This window comes from Papaver somniferum, chromosome 6 (assembly GCF_003573695.1).
Source record: "Papaver somniferum cultivar HN1 chromosome 6, ASM357369v1, whole genome shotgun sequence".
Taxonomy (NCBI): domain Eukaryota; kingdom Viridiplantae; phylum Streptophyta; class Magnoliopsida; order Ranunculales; family Papaveraceae; genus Papaver; species Papaver somniferum.
Window position 1 is genome coordinate 74,012,604 of NC_039363.1, and position 15,568 is coordinate 74,028,171.

The window sequence follows — 15,568 nt, forward strand, 5'->3', positions numbered from 1 at the left end:
TTATGCAATTTTCTCGTTTAATTTGATTCTAAAATATTGCAACAAGTAGATTTTCAAAAGTAATAATTGTAAATACCAAGTATGAAGCATTAAAAGTCTTAAAACTAAGCATACTCCATCAAAATAAATCACAATCACTCAAATCAAAATCATATTCAATAATAGTTCAAGGAAAATAATCATATAATTATTGCAAATAAAAAGATATAATAGAATATACCACTTTTTCTTGGAAAAATAGCTTCCTCTATCGCCTCAGCAATGGGGTTTAGCTCCTCATATTAATCATGATCTCAAAATATGTGTTTGTTGCTCAAAAGATGATTAAAAGAGTGAAAAGTAATAACACAGACTGTTTGCAACAGTGTATTGGTGTTGCAAAACAGCTGTTACAATGGAACTGTTACAGAAAACTGTTGTAAATATTGTTGCTTTGTCGCTGATTTTAAGACCCTAAAATACGACTGTTCTGCCCAGCTTAATGTTCTTCAGCTGTTAAATAACGACACAGTTCTGCGAATGTTTCCCGTGTGTCAATGTTCTTCGTGTTCTTCCTCTTCAGCAGCAGCAGCAGAAATAGAGTTTAGTAAAGCTCTAATTTCTTATTCTCTGGCTCTCCTTAGGTTCCCAAACTCTAGACACCTCTTCTATATGACCCAAGACATCTATTTATATTAAAAATACCGATTAAATCTCTCCCAAATCTTCCAAAATCTCTTTCCTTCTCTTCACGACCAAGTTGCGGCAATTTCTTGTTTTAGAATTTCTACGCGTTTCTGAGCTTTCATTTTTATTCTAAACTCTTCCTTAGATAGATACAAATCTTTGGGAAAGTTTACAGCACTTTAATCTCTCTAAAATTCCCTAAAACAGGTCACACACGTGACTTTTCATATTTTATGTTGTGATAAAAATCCGTCAATTGATCCCAGTCTAATCGATTTAAACACCCATATCAGATTCCTAGACCAATAGGGAGTCTATCCTATGAAAATCATAGGTTTAATCGACCTCAAACTCCTCCAAATCACGATTGCCAAATCTGTTCTTCACTGCACCTATTTTCCCGCCAAAACCTGGTTTTTGAAATGTTGAAGATGGTTGCCCCTTATCCAGGGTAGGGGTGCGATTAGCAACTGCCTGGAAATGGGATGCCTCTTAGTAATTAGGTTACCCCTTATCCAAAGTGAGAGTCTGAATAGCAAATGTCCTCCGGGTGCTTTCCGACAACTTTTCGAGCCAATTTTTTCCAAAAATGTTTATTGGCCAAAAATACCTACAAATAAATAAAACACCATAATAAGTACAAAAATGAGCCCTAACAATATATATAATCGAGACAAATCGGACAAAAAAATGTGTCTATCAGTAACGCCTGGAATTGATGTTCCATAATGAAGGAAAGTGTTTCACAATTACTCCATGTATTTACTAACCGCATCTTTCTTATGACATTGTCTTGTAACGGGCGTAGTGTACGCCGCACGCTGTAAACCGCCAAACCAATACCCTAATGAGCATCCCCCAGTTTGTGACATATGTTGATGTATCGAGTGTTTTCGTAGAAAACGTGTAGGATGTTGCTGATGTTTGGCAAGTTGATCTTGGGATACTTGCCGGCTCGGTGGTGACCCTCGACGGTCGAGATTTGCATCTTAAGAGAAAGGGCAACCGTTGATTATTGTAACCCTTCGTTTGGTAGCCAGCGGCATTAAAGCATGGACGACATGGCTTTGACATGGTTAGGCGTGGCCAAGCTCGGATTTTGGCATAGTTTAGGCGCGTCCAAGAACTAGGGTTTTGGCATAGTTTGGGTGTGGCCAAAATTAGGGCTTGGCGTTGGGCCAAAGGTTTCCACGCATTAGCTGGTGACCTTGGACGGCTAAGTGTATCTTAGATGGAATGGTGGTCGTTGATTGTCGCAACCCTTCGCTTTGGCAGCCAACGGCGTGGAAGAAAGGCTGGCATGGTTTTGGCACAGCGGTGCGGCTCGCATGGTTGGCATGCCTTGGCGCGGAGATGTGGCTGGCATGCCATTGGCACATTATGAGCGCTAGCATGGTTGGTATGCTTTGGGCGCGGAGATGTGGCGCGGCATGCCATTGGCACATGCGACATGGTTGGCATGCCTTGGCGCGGAAAGGTTGCATGGTATGCCATTCGCACATGTGGCATGGTTGGCATGTCTTGGCGTGGAGATGCGGCTGGCCCGGCATGCCATTGGCACATGTGGCGTGGTTGACATGCCTTGGCGCGGAAAGGTAGTACGGCATGCCATTGGCACATGTGGCGCGGCTAGCATGGTTGACATGTCATGGCGCGGCGATCTTGGACGGTTGAGATCTGCATTTCAGGTGGAAGGGTGGCCGTTGATTGTTGCAAACCTTCGTTTTGGCAGACTGCGTTGTGCATGGAAAGTTGGGACGGCTTGCATGGTCGGCATGCCTCGGCGAAGAGATGCAGCTGGCACGGCATGCCATTGGCACATGTGGTGTGGCAGGCATGGTTGGCATGCCTCGGCGCGGAGATGTGGCTGTCACTGCATGCCATTGACACATGTGGTACGGCTGGCATGATTGGCATGCCTTGGCGCGGAGACGTGGCTGGCACGGTTTTCCATTGGCATGGTGGTTCAGTTGGCATGGTTGGAATGCCTTGGCGCGGAGATGTGGCTGGCACGACATGCCATTGGAACATGTGGTGTGGATGGAATGGTTTCCATGCCTTGGCACGGAGATGTGGCTGGCATGGTTTGTCATCGGCACGGTGGTGCGGCTGGAATGGTTGGCATTCCTTGGTGCGGAGATGTGGCTGGCACGGCATGCTATTGGCACATGTGGTGCGTCTGGCATGATTGGCATGCCTTGGCATGGAGACGTGGCTGGCATGGTTTTCCATTGGCACAGTGGTGCGGATGGCGTGGTCGGCATGCCTTGGCGCGGGGACGTGGATGGCATGGTTTTCCATTGGCACGGTGGTGCGGTTGGCATGGTTGGCATTCCTTGGCGCAGGGACATGGCGGGCATGGTTTGCCAGTGGCACGGTGGTACGGCTGGCATGGTTGGCATGCCTTGGCGCGGAGACGTGGCTGACATGGTTTTCCATTGGCATGGTGGTGCAGCTGGCATGGTTGGCATGCCTTGGCGTGGAGACGTGGATGGCATGGTTTTCCATTGGCACGGTGGTGCGGCTGGCATGGTCGGAATGCCTTGGCGTGGACACGTAGCTGGCATGGTTTTCCATTTGCACGGTGGTGCGACTGTGATGGTTGGCATGCCTTGGAGCGGATTGGCATGGTTTTCCATTGGCACGGTGGCGCGGTTGGCATGCCTTGGCACGGAGATGTGGCTGGCACGACATGCCATTGGCACATGTCGTGTGGAAATTAGGATTTAGCCTATCGAAACCCTAATTAGCATTAAAAAAGTTACCCTGGTAATTTTCTTGCAGACATATTAAAGGTTTCTATAAATGCGCTTGGCGGAGACATTATTACTCAAGTTCTATGAAGTCACTGTCTGACTAGGGTTTTACGATTTTAACCCTAAGCTAAAAACCACCATCAAAATTAAGTCTCCTGCTTAGCTCGGAACAGGGGCTTTGTTGCGAGGTAAGCATGAAATGGTGACAGAAACGAAACACAAGTCATGAAAGATGGTCAGGAAGATTCGTCTAACCTTTTTCGAGAAATAAGGAGTATCCGTGATCCTTGCATTTGGAGGCTTTGCGTAAATCTTCCCGTGGCCTTGCAGGTTAGGTCGCGGAGTGGTAGAGATAATTGTTGGACGGGATGCAGACTGTTGGCATTGGTTTGGAAGGGATACGTTAGCATTGGTCGGCTTGGAATGGAGCCGTCAGCATTGGTCGTCTTGGAATGGAGCCGTCAGCATTGGTCGACTTGGAATGGGGACGCTTGTGTTGCGCGGCTTAGAGTGGAGCTATCTTGTGTTCCTCAGAAGGATGACGACTGGCTCCAGTTCCGTGGAAGGATGATGACCGACTTCAGTTCTGTGGAATGATGGCAACTTTGTCTAAATTAGGGTTTGTCATGCCGAAACCCTAATTAGCGCCCTTTACCAGAATCGATGTAGAATTCTCGCATGAACTCGGATTTTGACGGTCCGCCCCTCCATTCTGAACGGAAAATAATTTCCTATCTCCCTTTTGCGGGAATATTTAGGTTTTGAGCTCGTTCAGAGGTGAAAACAGCTCGACAGTAAAATTCCGGAAAAATTCAGGAGGAATGTTGCAGGCCCGAGGTGGCATAGTCACACCCAGTCACCTATTCCCGCTCATGGAGCAAGAAGGAATCTTCATTCTGTTCAAACTCTAGAAACTCCGTCCGCATGAAAATAGGTATCGACCCTCTTCTGTTGCTCGTCTGGATCTGTGCTTTCGTCTGCAGTGTGTCTCCAGTGGATTCCAAAATTTACCAAAACTCCACTTCATTCTTGGGATGGATGGATGAAATATATGCTCGGAAACGATCATGTCAGGGCTAATCTTGGAGATTGTTTTTTCGTTGTCGGTCTATCATTGATTTTAGGTTGTTTAGTGTCTGTACCTTTTGGCGATGATTGATATGTTGTGGATGATTGTATGGTAGAAATCTTCCAAAGACACAGGATGAAATAGATGAGTTGGAAGACATTTTGTTTCCGATGTACTGCTATCAAGTCTTCAAGGACTTTGTTCCAAGAGACATCCTTCGAACCAGCTTCTGAATCTTGGACTATCGTATGGAATGGGATGCGGTGAGCAGTCCCCAGTTATATTTTTGTTAGATCCGATGGCATGGCCGAATATGTGAATGTATCTTTATGACGTTCTTTTGGAGTCTTCGATGCACATGTACGGCTTCATTTTGAGAAATTCCCGTGGCTCGTAAAACTTCAGCAGTGATGATTTTGAAATAAAAAATAACCAGGTTGAGGGGACTGAAAGCGTCTCATGCTGTTTAGTCCCCACGTGTAGCCTACTTTCATCACACCTCCTTGAATCCATGTCCACGGGATTTGATACAAGCTTATCGTACTCTTCTGGATGTGGAGATGGGATGCACATGGACGAAATATTTTGGATAGCGAAGAGGCAGAATGAGAGAGTTATGATGTTTATCGTGGCTCCCTCTGTTTCTTCAAGAAAATGTTTCAGCCGCGTATCTGGAGTTATCTCATGAGTATTTGATGGTCGTCGGGATGGACCGCGATGATCAGTCCCCAGTCGCATTTTTCTTTAGTTTCTGAAGTTGTTTTCCTCTGAGCAGGCTTGGGATCCGCCACGGCCTCGTAAAGTGTTGAAAGCGTCTTCTAGACAGAAAGATGATGATATTCTTGCGCTAAACCCTTGAAGAGTAGGTGACTTTGTTGTGGTTATGGCCTTTTGGTTGACTGTGTCTTCTGAGCTTTGACAGTGAAAGGATTCCGTGTAGATCCTCAGTCCCCAAGTATGGTTTACATGTTTCCATCTTGTATGGTTAGTGGGTTGACCATGATAAAGACATCACCATCGTGCGTTCGCACTGGTGATTTTGTTACTTCTTCCACGTGAAACTAAAATATGGAGGAGTACGGGTTACCTTTGTAGTGATTGCTGCTGCGGTGAAGCTCTGGATGGTATCAAAAAATGAGCGGCAACCGTTCTTGGTAGCAGATGTAATCATAAGAGACTACATTATTGTGGGAACAAAGTAGGTTGGCTAGAATTGTATGGGAATCCATGGAAGTAAAATTATTGGCTGAATGCGTAAGCCAGCAAACTGTCCATGGTAGCGAGTTTTGGCGGGGTGGATCAAAAGGTGGCCATGACTACGAAGATTGGCTGGCTGCGATCATGATCCTTGACATGGGGAGTGTAGTGGCACGACCCTTTGCAGGAAGGAGTGGTGTTGAAGCGGCTTCGACTCTTGGAGAGGACGTTGAAACTTAAGGAGCCAAATGTTGTTTCGGATCCTGGAGCAGCTTTTGGAGATATCGCTGAAGCGAAGCGGATGCTGGAGCGAACGTTGAAGCGGAGCGGCTTCTGAAGCGAACTTTGAAACGGAGCCGCTGCTGGAGAACGTTGAAGCGGAGCCACTCCTGGAGAGAACGTCGAAACGGCGCCTTGAAACTCTCAGAGCCTTGACGGTTACAATGTTGAAGTCGGAGACTGCGTCACTCAGCGTTCTGTCAAACTAGACATCCCTCAAGTGAACAGTGGTTATGAGTCCCCAGTTCCATCTATCGATCGTGCTTTCCAGGAAAGATTGGGGTTTGGGAACGGCTTCCCTGGCTGGAAACAACTGCTTTCCTGATGCAGTGCGGTTGAGGGATGCAAATATGTCTTGACGCTACACCTTGGAGAAATATAGAATCTCACATAACTGTTTCATCATAGACTGAACGATTTTGTGAGTGAAGTCCCCAGAAATCATGCATCTCCTGAAGGGAAGATGGTCTTTGTGAATTCAGGAGGGTTGCTGATTTCCTTTGCCTCGATTTTGGAAAAATCGTTCCTGATCTTTACGTGTGATGAAATTGGATTGTTGATTCCCTTCTATTGGGCGTTCAAGAGCAACGCAATCCCCTTCATATATAAACGCACGTCTTGCTGAAGTGCCTGCGCCGGATGTTAAAAGTATTCCTTGTCATCTCCCTCTTGGGTTGACGTGACTCTTATGGTGGCCGCTCTGTTAGTGTCTTAAGGAAATAGGTATCTTTTTCCGAGTTATAAACACGTCTGTCTGAGTCTTACGAGAACCTTTTGTAATTCCATCAAATCAATAGTGGTAAAAGGAGGTTGGCTTCTTCGGGCTCTTCCAATATCTTGCCCTGATGGTGGAATAGCAGCGTATCTGGTGACGGTTGGAGCTGTCATACTCGAAGAAACGTTGGGGTGGCGGGAGCGGCTCTGGTTCTGATGATCACAGGTGTATCGTGCAGAGATGGCGCGGTTTTGATCAAGGAGTGTTCGAGCCATGGCGCTGTTTCAAAGGGTGAGGATGGTGCTTCTTTGGCTGGTTGTGGAGCGGAGAAGATGGCGCTGGAAAGGTGCAAGTTATTAGCGCTGGAAAGGATGCAAGATGCTGGCGTTGGAAGGATGCAAGCTGCTGGCGCTGTAAAGATGCAAGCTGTTAGTGCTGGAAGGATGCAAGTTGTTAGCGCTGGAAGGATGCAAGTTGCTGGCGCTGGAAGGATGCAAGATATTTGCGCTGGCTTGGCTTGGAATGGGCGCTGGCTTGGATTTGGTATGGCACGGACTGTTGGCTGAGCATGGTGCAGACTGTTGGCTTGGCATGGTGGTGTCTTGGCGTGGAGCGGAATGTTGGGCACCGTGAGGCTTGTTCTTGCAGGCCCAGTTGTCTCTTTCATACGCAGCTCAAACAGGAAATCCTTTCTTTATTCAAATTCCAAAAGTGTTATGCCTATAAAAGGGGTTGGCTCTCATCTTTTTTTTTGAAAGGCAAACAAAGCGCCTGGTTTATGGTTTTATTTGAATTGATAGATAATTGTATTCTACGAGGGTTTTGGATTAGTCTTTTGGAATGAATTGTTTTAGAATAATGTTGTCTTGATTAAGATTGCAAGTGACGCGAACATCCCAGGAAAACCATGGTACCGTGACTGTTGCGTGTCGGTAAAGAGCATGGGATGAAACGTAACATGGCTATCGGTTTTATCATTCCCGTGAAAGCTTGAAGTAGTAAACCACGTATTTTGTCTAGGAAAGACTTATTCGGTTTTTTCGGATCTCTTGACGAAAAATGAGTCTTCCGAGTGTAAGTCCGAGTTTTGTGGGAAGTACCGCCGTGATTTTGGAAAGTCCCCAGTCGTCCCTGATCCACCTGATAACCGAGTAGTCGACCTCTAGGAGAATCATTTGATCCTACCATCTTGGAAGTCCCCAGACACCTCTTGTCGTGTTATGACTGGTAACTGAGTCGCCTGGTAACTGGTACCCGATCCTTGAGAGGATCGCTTGCTTATACCACCATGAAAATCCCCAGTCACCTCTTGTCGTGTTATGACTGGTAACTGAGTCGTCTGGTAACTGAGTCACCAATACCTGAGAGGATCGTTTTCTTCTACCACCATGATGTCTGGGTTGAAGTATGAGATTGGGAGTTGGAAATCGATATTGTAACCGAGAGATTAATCTCCCATTGTGGTCGCCAATTTTTTGAGGGTGAAAACAATTTCTGCTGGTTTCGGTAATTTCGTGTGTTGTGGGTGAGAAACGAGTCTTAACCCTAAATAATGTACTACATGGGAGTACTTTAGATTCGAGAGATAAATCTGTACAAATCCGGTCTAAACTAAGAAATTTCCGTTCCAGACTTGCTTCGGTCACAAAGTGAAGGATAAGGGTTGGTTTCGGGAAGGGAAGCAAAGAGAGTGTTGAGGCCAGAGTAGTTGATTCTGGAAGAGTAGTTGTTTGACTTGTATCATAAAGTGAAAGCTAACAGATGGGAAAGCTAACAAGTGATTTCTGAGTGTTGTATGCTCCTTCTCCAAACTTGTTGTTCGGTGGTAATAGGTAAGACCTATTTATACAAGTCCAAGTGAAACGTACTCTGGTCTCGTAAGAAATAGAAATGGATGAGTAAATGGGAGGAGGTGGTAACCGGTAACGCCTGGAATTGATATTCCATAATGAAGGAAAGCGTTTCACCATTACTCCCTGTATTTACTAACCACCTCATTCTTATGACACTGTCTTGTAACGGGCGTAGTGTACGTCGCAAGCTGTAAACCGCCAAACCAATACCCAAATGAGCATCTCCCAGTTTGTGACATGTGTTGATGTCTCGAGTGTTTTCATAGAAAACGTGTAGCATGTTTCTGATGTTTGGAAAGTTGAGCTTGGGAGACTTGCTGGCTCAGTGGTGACCCTCGACGGTCGAGATTTTCATCTTAAGAGGAAGGGAAATCGTTGATTATTGCAACCCTTCGTTTGGTAGCCAGCGGCATGAAAGCATGGTCGGCATGGATTTGACATGGTTAGGCGTGGGCAATCTTGGATTTTGATATAGTTTATGCGCGGCCAAAAACTAGGGTTGAACATAGTTTGGGCGCGGCCAAAATTAGGGATTGGCGTTAGGCCAAAGGTTGCCATGCATTAGCTAGTGACCTTGGACGGCTAAGATCTATATCTCAGATGGAAGGGTGGTTGTTTATTGTCGCAACCCTTCGCTTTGGCATCCAACGGCGTGGAAGAAAGGCTGGCATGGTTTTGGCACAGCGGTGCGGCTCGCATGGTTGGCATGCCTTGGCGCGGAGATGTGACTGGCATGCCATTGGCACATGTGGAGCGCTGGCATGGTTGGTATGCTTTGGGCGCGGAGATGTGGCGTGTCATGCCATTGGCACATGCGACATGGTTGGCATGCCTTGGCGCGGAAAGGTTGCATGGTATGCCATTCGCACATGCGACATGGTTGGCATGTCTTGGCGCGGAGATACGGCTGGCATGGCATGCCATTGGCACATGTGGCGTGGTTGGCATGCCTTTGCGCATAAAGGTTGTACGGCATGCCATTGGCACATGTGGCGTGTATTGCATGGTTGAAATGTCTTGGCGCGACGATCTTGGACGGTTGAGATCTGCATCTCAGATGGAAGGGTGGTCGTTGATTGTTGCAACCCTTCGTTTTGGCAGCCGTGAAGGAAAGGCCGTCATGGTTTAGGCATGGCCAAGCTAGGATTTTGGCATAGTTTAGGCGCGGCCAAAACTAGGGTTTTGGCATAGTTTGGGCGCGGCCAAAATTAGGACTTGGCGTTGGGCCAAAGGTTACAACGCGTTAGCTGGCGACCTTGGACGGCTAATATTTGCATCTCAGATGGAAGGGTGGCCGTCGATTGTTGCAACCCTTTATTTGGCAGCCGTAAAGGAAAAGCCGGCATGATTTAGGCGTGGCCAAGCTAGGGTTTTGACATAGTTTAGGCGCGGCCAAAAACTAGGGTTTTGGCATAGTTTGGGCGCGACCAAAATTAAGGCTTGGCGTTGGGCCAAAGGTTACCACGCATTAGCTGGCGACATTGGACGGCTAAGATCTGCATCTCAGGTGAAAGGGTGGTCGTTGATTGTTGCAACCCTTCGTTTTGGAAGCCTGCGTTGTGCATGGCAAGTTGGGACGGCTGGCATGGTCGGCATGCCTCCGCGAGGAGATGTGGCTGGAACGGCATGCCATTGGAACATGTGGTGCGGCTGGCATGGTTGGCATGCATCGGCGCGGAAATGTGGCTGGCACGACATGCCATTGGCACATGTGGTGCGGCTGGCATGGTTGGCATGCCTTGGCACGGAGACGTGGCTGGCATGGTTTGCCATTGGCACGGTGGTGCAGTTGGCATGGTTGGCATGCCTTGGCACGGAGACGTGGCTGGCATGTTTTCCATTGGCATGGTGGTGCGGCTGGCATGGTTGGCATCCCTTGGCGCGGAGACGTGGCTGGCATGGTTTACCATTGGCACGGTGGTGCGGCTGGCATGGTCGGCATGCCTTGGCACGGAGACGTGGCTGGCATGGTTGGCATGCCTTGGCGCGGAGATGTGGCTGGCACGGCATGCCATTGGCACATGTCGTGTGGAAATTAGGGTTTGGCCTATCGAAACTATAATTAGCATTAAAAAAGGTACCCTGGTAATTTTCTCGCAGACATATTAAAGGGTTCAACAAATGCGCTTGGCGGAAACATTATTACTCAAGTTCTCTGACGTCACTGTCTGACTAGGGTTTTACGATTTTAACCCTAAGCTAAAAACCACCATCGACACCAACATGAAACATGGGGACTAAAGTCCAAGTCCATTAAGAAAGTATTCATCAGATGAAAAGGACATGGAAGGAATTAATAGGAAAGAGGAGGTTGTATTAGAGAAAGAATGATATAAGTAGGTTTAGGACACATGACATGACATCATAAAAGGAAGGGGCTTTTGAAAAGTCTATATAAAGAGGCATATAGTACAATAGAAGGGGATCCTTTTTCTCTCTCATTATGTCTCTCTTTTGGGGAAATTGGGTGTGTTGTGTCTAGGACTTGTAGAATCCTAAAACCAAAATTTGGGCATTAACAATAACAGTCAAAAGGTGTATTTTCGCCTGTAATTACTTTTGGGTTGCAGTCTAGGCCGGTCTGGACTGTAGTTTTTCCTCTTTTTTCTCTTTTTTCTTTGTTGGGTCAGGGGCCCTTCTCCCCAGCTGAATGTGTCAAAATAAAAAATAAAAACATTTTATGGGGTTCCAACTTTTCCCACTATTTTTTCCCAAGTCAACTGAAGTCCCTTTACACTGCATTTCTCAGTTCTCACATCCTACGGTCACTATTTATAGAACTTTAGCCCACGTCTTTACTACTCGGAACACCCCAAAACTTCCTCTTCACAAACTTGTAAATTCATAATCACGTACGATCTAAATCTCCCTCTTCTTCTACTCTTCTCCTTTCTAGTCCTACTCCGAATTCCCCCCCTTCTTTCTCTTATTACTATTCTTTTATCATGGCAATGAACAGGAGCACATTCTTTACTTTCGCCACAATCATGGCTATCACAATAGCTTTGACAATCGTGACTGTCAATCTAGGGGGAGAGAAACAATTAGTAAGAGATCATCAGGGAGAAGGAGCCAGTGTTTCATCAAAAACTTCCTCTTTGTCAAGCGGGGTCGAAAGAAATGAAACATTATCATCAACTAGTATCCCGAAAGCCAAACGCATAAGTCGTTTCCTCAAGGAAGAAGTGAAGCCACGAAACCCAAGAGCTTCATCACACTGTAACAAGAACGACTATGTTTGTTTGGCCGAAGGAAGTCCTGGATCCACTTGTTGTAATAACAAGTGTGTCGACTTAATATCCGACCCTGACAATTGTGGCGCGTGTAAAAGCAAATGCAAATTCTATACAGAGACATGTTGTAATGGGAAGTGTGTGAATTTATCATACGACAAGAGGCATTGTGGGAGGTGTAACAACAAGTGCATGACTGGTGGTTTCTGTTTATACGGGAACTGTGACTATGCTTAATTCAGATCTTGAACTTTTGTTTCAAAGATGAAATTAATTTCACCTATACAAACTGTCGGCATCACTGCATCTCATGCAGCTTCATTACTTGGTCCCTAACGATTCATTATTAGTAATCCAAGATAGAATATCATATCCAAGGAGCTATACGTTAATATTATCCTAATTTAAGAATATATATTCTTTCTTAGTATATAAGATCTTTGTTTTATCATAATATTGTGCTCTATATATTCAAGAGCTGTGTAACCAGATTATTATTATTATCATCATAATAAGAATTATTATTTTCTCGATCCTATATCTGTGAAGATGGTATCTATGAGCTAGGGTTCTTAAATCATAGGTAGTGATTCAGAATCATCTAACCAAAATAAACCAAAACAAAAAGAGCTGATGGAAAACAAATATGCTCCCATTATCGTTGAATCTGAAGGTGCAGTATTCAAGGCAGGGATTGTTCTTGATGAAACAAACTATGATTTGTGGTCACAAATCATGCAGATGCATATCGCTGAAAAAAAAGCTTCTTTATTATGGGAAAGACAAAAAAATCTATTGAGGAAGATCTAAGATATGAGAAGTGGTACACAGATGATCACAAAGTCAAGAGATGGTTGTTGATGTCTATGTCACCAGAAATCATGAAGAGATATATTCGGTTACCTACTGCTCGAGAGATTTGGTATGCATTATCTAAAGCCTTTTATGATGGTGATGATGAGATGCAGGTATTTACTCTAAATCGACGAGCGTTTTCGGCAAAACAAAATGGCAGCGCACTCTCGATTTATTATGGGGAACTAACTGAAATCTTTGGAGAGTTGGATCATCGTGACAAGTTGGTTATGGAGAATCCAAATGATATTGAAGCCTATCGAAAATCAATTCAGCGCCTAAGGGTGCATATCTTCCTTGCTGGATTAGATGAAAGTTTTGAGAAGATCCTTGGTGAAATCTTGAGAAAGGATCTTATTCCTGAATTGGAATCATGTTATGCACTTGTTCGTCGTGAATCTGTTCGACATACAATGATGGCAAAAGAATCATAAGAAGTTGAACCTGTTGCTAAGGCAACTCGAGACCGGTACAATCAAAAATGGTCTTTTCAGATATACTCAAAGGATGGGGTGGACAAGTCATCACTTAAATGTACACGCTGTAATCAATCTGGACATACAATTGACATGTGTTTCGAGATGGTTGGATATCCAGATTGGTGGGATCAACATCTTGAGAGGAAGAAGGAGACAAAGAAAAATTCTGGTGCTCAAATGGCTTCAACAAAGAAAGGAAAAGATTCCATGGTAACATTTGCGTCAGTAGCAAGGGCGGGTAACAATGGTAAGGTTTTAAATGTTTCTTCACTTGTTTATAATAATTCATGGATAGTTGATTCTGGTGCCACAGACCATATGACATGTGATTCTAAACAAATCTCTTCCCTTAAACCAACCTTACAAAAAACAGTCTCTACTGCAAATGACTCACAAGCTCCAATTACTGGTGAAGGGTCAATATCTCTCACTGAAGCTTTAAACTTAGATTCTGTCTTAGTAGTTCCTACATTAGACTGTAATCTCCTATCAGTTTCCCAAATAACTAATACTTTGCATTGTGTAGTAATATTTTGGCCCGACTGTTGTGTTTTTAAGGACATCAAAACGAAGCAAACGATTGGTTATATGGTGTTGCAAAAATTGATATTTCTAGTTTTCATGGTGAAGTATGTGAACTTTACAAAAATCCATCGTGCTTCTTTTCCATTATCATTCAATAAGAGTCCAGTTCCTTTTATGATCATACACTCTGATGTTTGGGGACCATCTAAAACTACTATTCTGGGTGGTTCAAGATGGTTTGTTACTTTTATTGATGATTGCACTAGGATGACGTGGGTGTGTCTTATGAAAAACAAAAGTAAAGTTACTTCCTTGTTTCAACAGTTCCATAAGATGATTAACACTAAGTACAATAAACAGATTCAAGTGCTTCGTAGTGATAATGGTGGTGAATATATGGATTCTGATCTTCAACATTATTTGGAGGGACACAAAATTATTCATCAAACTACTTGCTCTAATACACCTCAGGAGAATGGAGTAGTAGAGAGAAAGAATCGTCATTTACTGGAAGTAATGCGTGCTTCATTGATAGAAGCACATATGGCATTGTTGTATTGGGGTGAGGCACTTACTTCTGCAGCATATCTTATAAATCGAGTTCCATCTAGTACCATTGTGTTTCAAACACCCCATCAAGATCTTGTTGAAGCAGTTGTGGCTCCAACTGTTCCGAATCTGTCGCCTCATGTGTTTGGTTGTGTAGCTTATGTTCATCTACACAAGAACCAACGTGATAAGTTGGCTCCTAAAGCAAGTGTGTATTTGTGGGATATGAAGCAACAAAAAATGGATACCGTTGCTATCATCCTCCAACCAAAAGAATGTTTGTTACTTTGGATGTTGTATTTCATGAAGATTCGATGTATTTTTCAAGTGAGTCTGAACTTCAGGGGGAGTACCATAAGGAAATTCAGACTCTTAACTATGATGAAGATATATCGGAAATTGATATACCAGTTATTAACAACTTTGATGATATGGTCAGAGAATATGTTGATGAAGGTTCTTCAAGAGAAGAAACATGAAGTACAGTATTGGATCATGATATGGAGATTCAAGATGGAGTTATGATAGAAGAGATTCCAGAGTCTATGTTACCTCAAGAATATGAAACACCAAACCAATCGTCTGCTACAGATGTTCTTGAATAATCAAGGAAACAACTTTCATAACGTGTAAACAGAGGTATTCCTAAACCCAGATATGAACCTGAAATTTCTAGTAAGGTTAAGTACCCTATGAGTCAGTATGTCTCTCACCACCGTTTGTCTAAAGCTAATAAGGCATTCGTTAATCAACTATCTACTGTTTTTATTCCTAACAATGTGCAGGAAGCATTAGCTAATCCAAAATGGAGAGCATCTATGGAAGAAGAAATGAGGGCCCTTTTAAAGAATGATACTTGGGATTATGTAGATTGTCCAGAAGGAAGAAAGATTGTGGGGTGTCGTTGAATTTTCAACATTAAATACAAGGCAAATGGTGAGATTGAACGTTATAAAGCAAGATTAGTTGCTAAAAGGTACAGCCAAACTTACGGTATCGACTATACATATACTTTTGCTCCAGTAGAAAAAATCAACACAGTACGAGTCTTGTTATCGCTTGCTGCAAACTTGGATTGGTCTTTGCAGCAGTTTGATGTAAAGAACGCCTTCTTACATGGTGAATTAACAGAAGAAGTTTACATGGAGCTCCCACCTGGTATTTCAGTTCCAGGATCTCATGGTAAGAAGGTATGTAAGCTAAACAAGCCATTGTATGGACTAAAACAATCTCTAAGGGCCTGGTTTGGCAGATTCACCAAATCTATGAGGAACTTTGGATATCGAGTAATTCTGATCATACTTTGTTCATAAATAAAAGGAAGGATAAAATTAATGCTCTTATCATATATGTAGATGATATGGTGGTGACAGGAAATGATCCAGAAGAGAG